The 8,500-nt window shown below is 34.0% G+C and overlaps 1 long non-coding RNA gene across 1 annotated transcript; it reads right to left on the reverse strand.

Moving 5' to 3' along the window:
• Positions 1–260: 260 nt before the first annotated feature.
• On the reverse strand, positions 261–8,300 carry LOC148944001 (uncharacterized). The gene is made up of 3 exons (XR_016143002.1): positions 8,198–8,300; positions 2,918–3,124; positions 261–337 (listed from the first exon to the last, which is right to left on the reverse strand). It is a non-coding gene; the product is annotated as an uncharacterized LOC148944001 (long non-coding RNA).
• Between the last annotated feature and the right edge of the window lie 200 nt (positions 8,301–8,500).

Genomic DNA, 8,500 nt, shown 5'->3' on the forward strand with positions numbered 1-8,500 from the left:
TTCAACGCAAAGAGACATTTGTACGTCTCTTGGCTTAGGGCAGCTTGATTCTGCATTCAGTCGTAAGTAGTAGTATTCAAGTTAGACTTTAAGATTTTACTTTTTCAAGTCAAATTTTATCTATTATTATTCTATTTAGTTGATCCAGGAACTCTGAAATTTTTACATTGATCAGTATTAGATCAGGAGCCAAAGTACTGAGACTCAGGTTCAAATTTATATGATGCCCAAATTCTGGGAAAAGTGCTCACCGAACCAACTTCAAGTTTGGGAAAAATAAATGGGTCTAAACTGTCAACCTGCTTCTAGATGTCACTTGCTAGAGCATCATCAACTTCTAAAAAGATAAATTAACAGGGAAATAAACAATTTTGACAAAAATGTATATAAATTTGACAAAAAGAGTATAGTAAATTTAGGGCAAACATGTAGAGCCAAAACATAGAGTGATGTAAATAGAACACATTGTTCTTTAAGAAAATTTTATGTAATGAGATCCTCAAAAAAAAATAGAAAACAGGCTCAAGAGCCTCATGTGGCTTTTTGGTATTTTAAGCGCAACTCTGGCTTAAACATCCACGAAGGCACAATAACATTTCCATTTAAGAAAAAAAAAACTTCGTAAGAAAAGTTGCATTTTATTTTAATAAATTCAATTCTACTATAAACCGAGAACATGTATAATTTTTTGTTTAAGTTGAAAAATTTTAAGAGCAAAAGCAGATATTTTGAAGAAAATTCAAGTTACCACTGCCTTACAAAATCATCGAAGACAAAAAATAGATAATTTGCTCGAATATCAAAAAGGAGTATGTTGAAGATCTAAAGCAAGTGCATGATTAAGAAATAGGGACTAAAAATTATAATGAAATAAATTATACAGCACCATTATAACTTTTTGTAAGATATATTTTTAATTCAGGGCCTAAAGAATAGCTTTTAGAATTATTACCGCACACAGCTCAGACCTGTAAGAAGGTATCGCAAATACTGTAAGTGAATATATAGATAAGCATCATAGTCCCCTCGATAAAAATCATGCGGATTTTAACAGATGGGGCCAAAGCACAATTCATCAAAGCACATCAAGCCATTCGTACAGAAGGATTTCTGGAAGAAATTTGAATATTCATGAAATTAGCTATTACTATTATAAGCTCCATTTTATTTAAAGTTCTTAATCATCACCAATTCAAATAATTTTTATTTGAAATGGAGAGTGAGAACCCTGATCTTCTGCTTCATAACAAGGTACGTTGGTTATATTTCATCAGGATTAACCTAACTTCACTACTCGAGTGTGTACCATATATAAAACACGTACCAAAAAAAGTTACAGAGAGCAGAAGATTCGTCTCACAAATCTTTAAAAATTATGGTAATGTTCATACTTGCCTCTTTGGCCAGTAAGTTCCCAGACCATTTTTCTTAACATCTTCACATGTATAATCTTTAGTCTGAACAGAGAAAGTGAGACAAATAGAAAGAATTTTGAATATATCCCACCAACATGCCTCATTGTAAAATCTCCCGTGGAAAGTCCACTCCCCAGAAACTTCCTTCATCAAAGAAAAATTACCTCAGGGAATAATTTTTAAATTTTTAGCAGACGACTTTGGGGGGGGGGGGAAAGGGGCATTCAAATTTACGTTAGAATGAGCCCGCTATCAAAATTCTGGGACATTTGGGGCGATACGATCACCCCTTAAAAAAAAAACACGCATCAGTGATACTTCTGGCAAAAAAAAACACAATATCAAATTTTGCAGATGGGAGCTCGAAACCCCTACAGTAAGGTCATCTGACACGTTGAATCAGATGATGTGACTTTAAATACGCTTTCATGACTTTTAGGGGCACTTACCTCCATTTTTGTAAAATAAGGCAAATTTTCTCGGGCTTGTAGCTTTTGATTGGTAAGACTAAACTTAATGAATCTTATTTATTAGGAATCATAATAAGTCAATCCTTTTCCTACATCTCGTTAAATCGAACTTTCGTGGTTAGTTTCGATTCACTATGATTATAATACAAAAATAAAACATGAGGGGTATCTGATTTAATTGTTTTTTAACTATTGTAGTAAAAACTTAAAATTTCAATAGATACGAATCTGTCGTAACTTTAGTTAAGGTATTTCCGTGTCTCATAAGTGCAGTTTTGACCTTGTTGACATTTGTTCTGTTTTATATTGTATTGATGAATCATGAAATGTTGCTCATCTATCTGCAATAGTGGAAAGTTAGTATAAGACCCCGCTTTTTTAACGGCAAGGTAGAAATCTTCCGTAATCCCCTTCTCACCCAGATCATTTAACATTTTACAATCATGTCCTCCTCCCAGCCTTATACTGGACAATGCACTATACCTAAAGAAGTTTCTCTACGTCCACGGAATATACTCTTGTTCCGTCATCACACCCTCACAGAACATTTTAATCCAATTGACCCGTCCCCAACACCCTATTGCTTGTTCGCCTCCCAAAAGCATTCCCCTTGTAACTTTAATCCTATCTCCTAAGTCTAGGAAGTGGCCAACTAGTTTGGGCATTCATAATCTTTTCGTCAAAATAGATAGTTCCTTGCCCAGACACGCTCTGTTTCACTTCCCTTTTCCAGTACCATCTTCCCTCCCCTCCCTTTATCCCTCCAAGTTTTACTTTTTATTACTAAATCCCCTTGAGCCCCCCCCCCCCATGTTCATTTTATCTCTCGCGGCTACCGTGCCAATGCGACTCAAATTCCTGCAGTTGAAAATTATCCTGCCGTAAACACTAAATTTTCTACCTTGATGTCAACTCGAAAAAGATACAGTTACTTTTTCTTCATTTGTTTTACTTAACATTTTTTTAAGTAAGAAAATAGAAGGAAATATTTTCCTTCTATTTTGTTAGCAGAACAATAATTAGATAACTTACCATTCTTAATATCAGAAGCTTCAGATAGAGTGAAATTTTCAGTCATATTTGGAATTAGAGGTGAGTCAATAACCAATTCTTCCAATACACTTAAAGTCTCTTATAAAATGTAGAATACTATCAAAAACGCTTGGAATTGGTCCTTCCTACACAGGAGGTTAAAAGGTCCCTAGAAATTAGGCAATCTGTAATAACTGATGTTGTAAACTGTAAAGCAAAAATTATATTAATAAAGAAAAAGGATGAGGTTCCCAAGGTTCAACAGTCTAAATCAATAGAATAATATTCTCTTTTCATTTTGTATTATTAAAGAGAGGTATAAATAGAGGTTTAACAAATGTATTTATAAAATCTAACTGTACTTCTATAGGCCCTATTTTTAAGTATCAAAAAACATTAAAATTAAAATTGCAGAATAATAGCTCTTTGCAGCTTTGAAATTTTGTAACAATAGAAGATTGACAGTTCAAGAATAAATTTTAGTCTAAACTAGGGTCCAATATGATGTTTTTAGCTCGTATCTCTATCATGTCCTTTCTCAAAATCCAAGGAAATAACAAACAAATCTTACCAATATTGGTTGCTGTCTAAAACTCTTAAGCTGAGGGTTACAGTTTGTAATATGGTAATTGTTTAGCACTTAGCTAGGTACATAGTCAACTTATCACATGATTTGTCAATTCACATGCTATTAAAATAGACAAATTACTTTCTTTTTAAGTAGTCTTTTTAGCTGAAATTGCTCCTCATTATAAATACAGAGAAAATATTTAATTCTTTAGAAAGAAGATCAATTAGATTTGAGAACAATTTCCTGCAAAGAGTACTTGCAACTAGTTGGGGTGACCATAGTCCTTGACCCTTAGAACAGGTTTCTCATGAAAAAAAAAAAAAAAAAAAAAAAAAAACAGTTTCAAAAAGTAGTGATGCCAGGGCTGTATCAAATGAAACAAGGACAACATCCCTGTGATGTTTGGTCATGGACTTCTCAGGGCTTCAAGAAAACAGATCTGGTAGACCTGGTAAACTGGTAGATAACAGATCACCATTGGTTGTTTCATTAAACATAAGGCCAGAGCTCTACAATTATCACTAGCTGATCTGAGGATTGCCTAGCGCAGATGTGAGCAAGTGCTACTCTATGTTTCACTAAGCATTGGAAGATCTAGCTCTAAGTAAATGTTCATAAAACTGTTACAAGCAACTATGAAAAATCCCTTAAAGCCCTAATAAATACTTACTCATTTCATTCCTATTACTGTGTTGCTTCACTTTATCCCCCCCCCCCCCTTAAAGCTCCCCCCTCTTCTGATAGACAAATATACTGTCTGCTCTATATGTTCAACCCATATTTTTTACCAGTGCAAATCTATTTGTCTATTTGTTTTACACCAAATACTAATCCATTAACAAGAATAAATGACTCACATTAACAAAATGAATATCATAAATATTTATAAATCCCTGTATTTATCCATCAGAGTGGGGGGAGAGGATCTGAAGTTAAGTAATATTTTCTTCTTAATGATGTTTCTCTTAAGAATATGTTATTATGATATCAAATCTGTGGTTCAGTTATTATGATTGCGGTAAAAGAGATTTCATAATTGTTGGAAACCATTTAATAAAAACAAACAATAAATTGAGTTACTCCTCACATACAAAAAATAGTGGCAACGACTCTTTATAAGTAATTTAATAAGATTCAACAATTTATTTCTGTTGTCCAAAATAAAAAAAATTATATTTACTAGAGGAAGTATCCGGTTCCACAGGGTGAGGGCTGGGAATGGGTAGAAGTGGGGGCAATGGAAATAACGGTAACTGGTAACCTGGGACTAAGAAATATAAGTATATTATTTCCCAAGGATTACCAAGGATTCCAAAGATTACTTCCAAAGGATTACTTCTCCAAGGATTTGGTGCAAACCACAGGCATCACCAGCCAATATATTTGAGAGGAGGCAACAGTTATAAAATGTTTAGACTAGCTGACTAGTTAGATATTAGACCTCACTTATATATAGATTTCACCAAGAATTAGCCAACTAGTCAGCTATCGACAGAATTTTATATAAGCCTACACTTTGCAAATAGTTAACTAGGCTAGTTTGCAATTAAGATCCCAGATATAACTTGTGGTTAAAATATCCAACTAGTCAGCTACCAATAAAATTCCATATATACAGTAAATGCATCAATGATTCGACAGTGCAATTTTGGAACCACTGTTAACATTTTCCTCCAAAACAGGATAACTCTGCTTAATCGTGACTTGGAACACCATCTCTTGAAGCCGTTGTTATATCGTGACAATGTGAAATGTGAACACTATATCCGATATACCCAGATTAGAAAAGAACATTCAATTTAATCAGTTTTCTGTTTTGACACAAAATGAGCTCCAGACATTTTTTGTAGCTATGTAATGCTCAAACTGTCATTACTTGGTTATATTTTTGCAAAAGAAAGTTGGGATCAGCACAAATGCGTCAATATACGTCTGATCTTCTCTAAAATGTAGCCACATTGGCTTTTTCTTGATAAATTAAATTAAAATGGCAGCTAATATTATATTGACAAAACATTGTTCCAACTGCTGAAAGTTCTTGTCTGAAGTAGGGTAAAGGCACCAATGATTAGACAGTGCAATTTTGGAACCACAGTCGAAAGTTTCCTTCAAAACAGGATAAATCTACTTAGTCATGACTTGGAACACCATCTCTTGAAGCCTTTGTTATATTTTGACAATGCAAAACGTGGACACTATATCTAATATCAAATCAGATCAAAATATCATTTATTTCACAATGCTTACACGATTGGGCCAATTTTTTTTTTTTTTTTGTTACTAAAATAGTAAATAATTCAAAAATTATACACAAACTAAATGCAATTTTCAAATTCTTTGACAATGTCAAAACAAATACAATTTTAACAATCTTTAAACAGTCGACAAATTTTTTAAAAAGACAAACATTAAAATATCATACATCTATATCTAAAACTAGGCATCTAAGTAATAAGGGCATATAAACCCAGGCATAAAACTTTTTTTCACATCTTGCAAGGGTTGTAAATACTCGTTGTATTTTTGGTTTAGGTTCAGCAACAGACCTTTGCAATCATTGTCTGCAAAGGGGGAAATCCTGAGGAAGTATATCACAGAGGTTGGAACTTTTCAGGATACCCTTTCCCAACTTGAGACTAAGTTTTTCAAGGGTAAGAAGTTTAAATTCTTGGAGAAGCAATATATAGGTGACTGTAGGAGATTTAGACGCCAAAAGCAGGGCATAGTACTGAAATTGCTTCAATGTCTCTGACTGGCCGAGAGTAAGGGAGAAGTGCATTACTTGACAACAGTATTCTAAGATAGGAATAATGAAAGAAAGTAGAACTTCAGCAGATGCCCAACAGAAACACCATAATGAAACTTCACTACCATGTTGTTACTGGCAGCCTAGTTCTTAATGTCCTCAATGATACCATACCCGTTGCTTGGGAAGTCCTTGTGGCAAATGTCAGTTAATGATAGATCATCAACGTACTTCCGTCTTTCTGGATAGGACTCTGCCAGCTTGTTGAAAATGACAAGAAACAAAAGAAGACCAAGGGTTGTTCTTCCGAGATAGCTAAAAGTTACTAAAGTAGAATTCTACCATTGTTTTGACCCTGGATTTGTTACTGGAAGTTTCACTTTCCTAACCTAACCCCTCTCCAAGATGGCAAAACTAGATTTTTACTGCCTAGTTTGCTATTAGGATCCCAGATAGGTTATAGCCTATTTAAACTTACTTTTAAAATAGACAACTCGTCAGCTACCATTATGGTTCAATACACACTAGCCTATGAAATCAGCTAATTAGTTGGCTGTTAAGGTCTCACTAGGCTAATGTATGCACAGAATCTTGAAATATCAATAGCTGATATATATATAAGATGCAAGTTAACGTATATCAAACTAACTAGACTAATTATAAATAAAATTCCTTATAAACAGTGAAAATACCTTACTAATTGGTCTCAGGTATATACATACTGAAGAAGCCAACTATTCAGTGGTAAACATACTTCTATAATGAATCAACTGTAGACAATCAAGGCATGACTGCGTTCCATTCCATTGTCCTGATAAGCAGATTACTAATCCAAGCGTTTCATGAGGGTGGACGTGATGTCAGAAATTAGTTGGACAGCAGCCTAATGGCTTGTCTGAGGACAAGTAATTGCTTGTCCTACAAAAAGCAGGATTACTCAAGGATAAGTGATGTCAGTCTTGTTTTTTTTTTTTTTAATGTAACAAACATGTGACTGCAGAGAATGAACAACAGTTTTTGTAGATGAGCTTTATTTATAGTCCAGTAAATATGATTAATATTTCTAAGAAAGCCTATCAAGTCCCCAGGGAAGAGGGGAGGATTCAAGTTCAATTTGTGATTGAAGTGTGTGTTCAGTTCCAAAGTTCAGTCAGCTAGGCTATTTGAGAACAAAATGGAAAAAACATATGAAGTAAATTGTAGAGAAGAGAAAGGGTCAGTTATATTGAAAAGTACCTCAGCTTAAAGAGTTTGTAAGTAGCCTAATCTTGTCTATATTTTTAAAAATCTTAAGGTTTTGTAGTGGGCTAGGCCTAACTTGCAAAGGCCACTAGGCTAGGCTGTAATAGTGATCCACAGAACAAAACCTTTTTGTTAGTTAGAAAGGTGGATGCTAAGGAATAGAACTTAGGGATGCACATTTTCAATTACCATTGCTTCTAATTTAGCCTAACCCTAAATATGGAATTTAAACAACAGGTCTAGACTAATTATGGTAGCCTAGTAGGCTATTTCTTTGGTAAATATATACCAAATCATATTATTGAGTTAGTAATAATGTGAATACACCATTAAATGCCTTTTTTTATGTTGATTGAACCTCTAATAAAAATTTATCTTGTAAATTAATTTTAGCCCCCCCCCTAATTCAATTAGGATAGACCTTTCAAGTAGGCAAATTTCTTAGACTTAGCAATTAAAAGAGTGCTAACATAGTCTTTGTGGTATTTTCTATGAAAGTAAAACTGTAAAACAGATTTCAATGGGTTGGCTACTTGTTGAGTAGAGAAATTTTTGAGCATATCAACTCAGCAGGAACTGGGTGGTGTGAAAGTGAATAAAGGATTGTTGACCAAATTTGTGAGAAAGAATATTTATTTCTACCCATATTTTACCATATCTGCTTATATTTGAACTTAAGCGTCATTTTAAGTGGATTTCCCTGGTGTGTCACTTTATTTACCTGAATTTTGAAGTCAGAAATTTTTTATTCCCAAGGGACTTGTCCTTTGTCTGCTAATAAACAGCTGTTTGTTTATTTGTAAATAAGGCCAAGCTGATTTCAGTGTCATTCTCCTTCTTTCGAATTTGTAGCCAGCAACAAAGCGCAGTTGCCAAACGCTAAATATTAAAAACACCATTGATTACTTTGGCTCGTCCGTTTTTGCGTATTTTTGGTGACAATTTGTGCAGAAGGGAGCAATAGCAAACAAACTATAGGCCGAGTTGGTACCAGCAGGATTTTGATCCTTAAACTGCTGGGAAT

This window comes from Artemia sp. Qi Xiang Cuo, chromosome 15, assembly GCF_049724085.1.
Source record: "Artemia sp. Qi Xiang Cuo chromosome 15, ASM4972408v1, whole genome shotgun sequence".
Classification (NCBI taxonomy): domain Eukaryota; kingdom Metazoa; phylum Arthropoda; class Branchiopoda; order Anostraca; family Artemiidae; genus Artemia; species Artemia sp. Qi Xiang Cuo.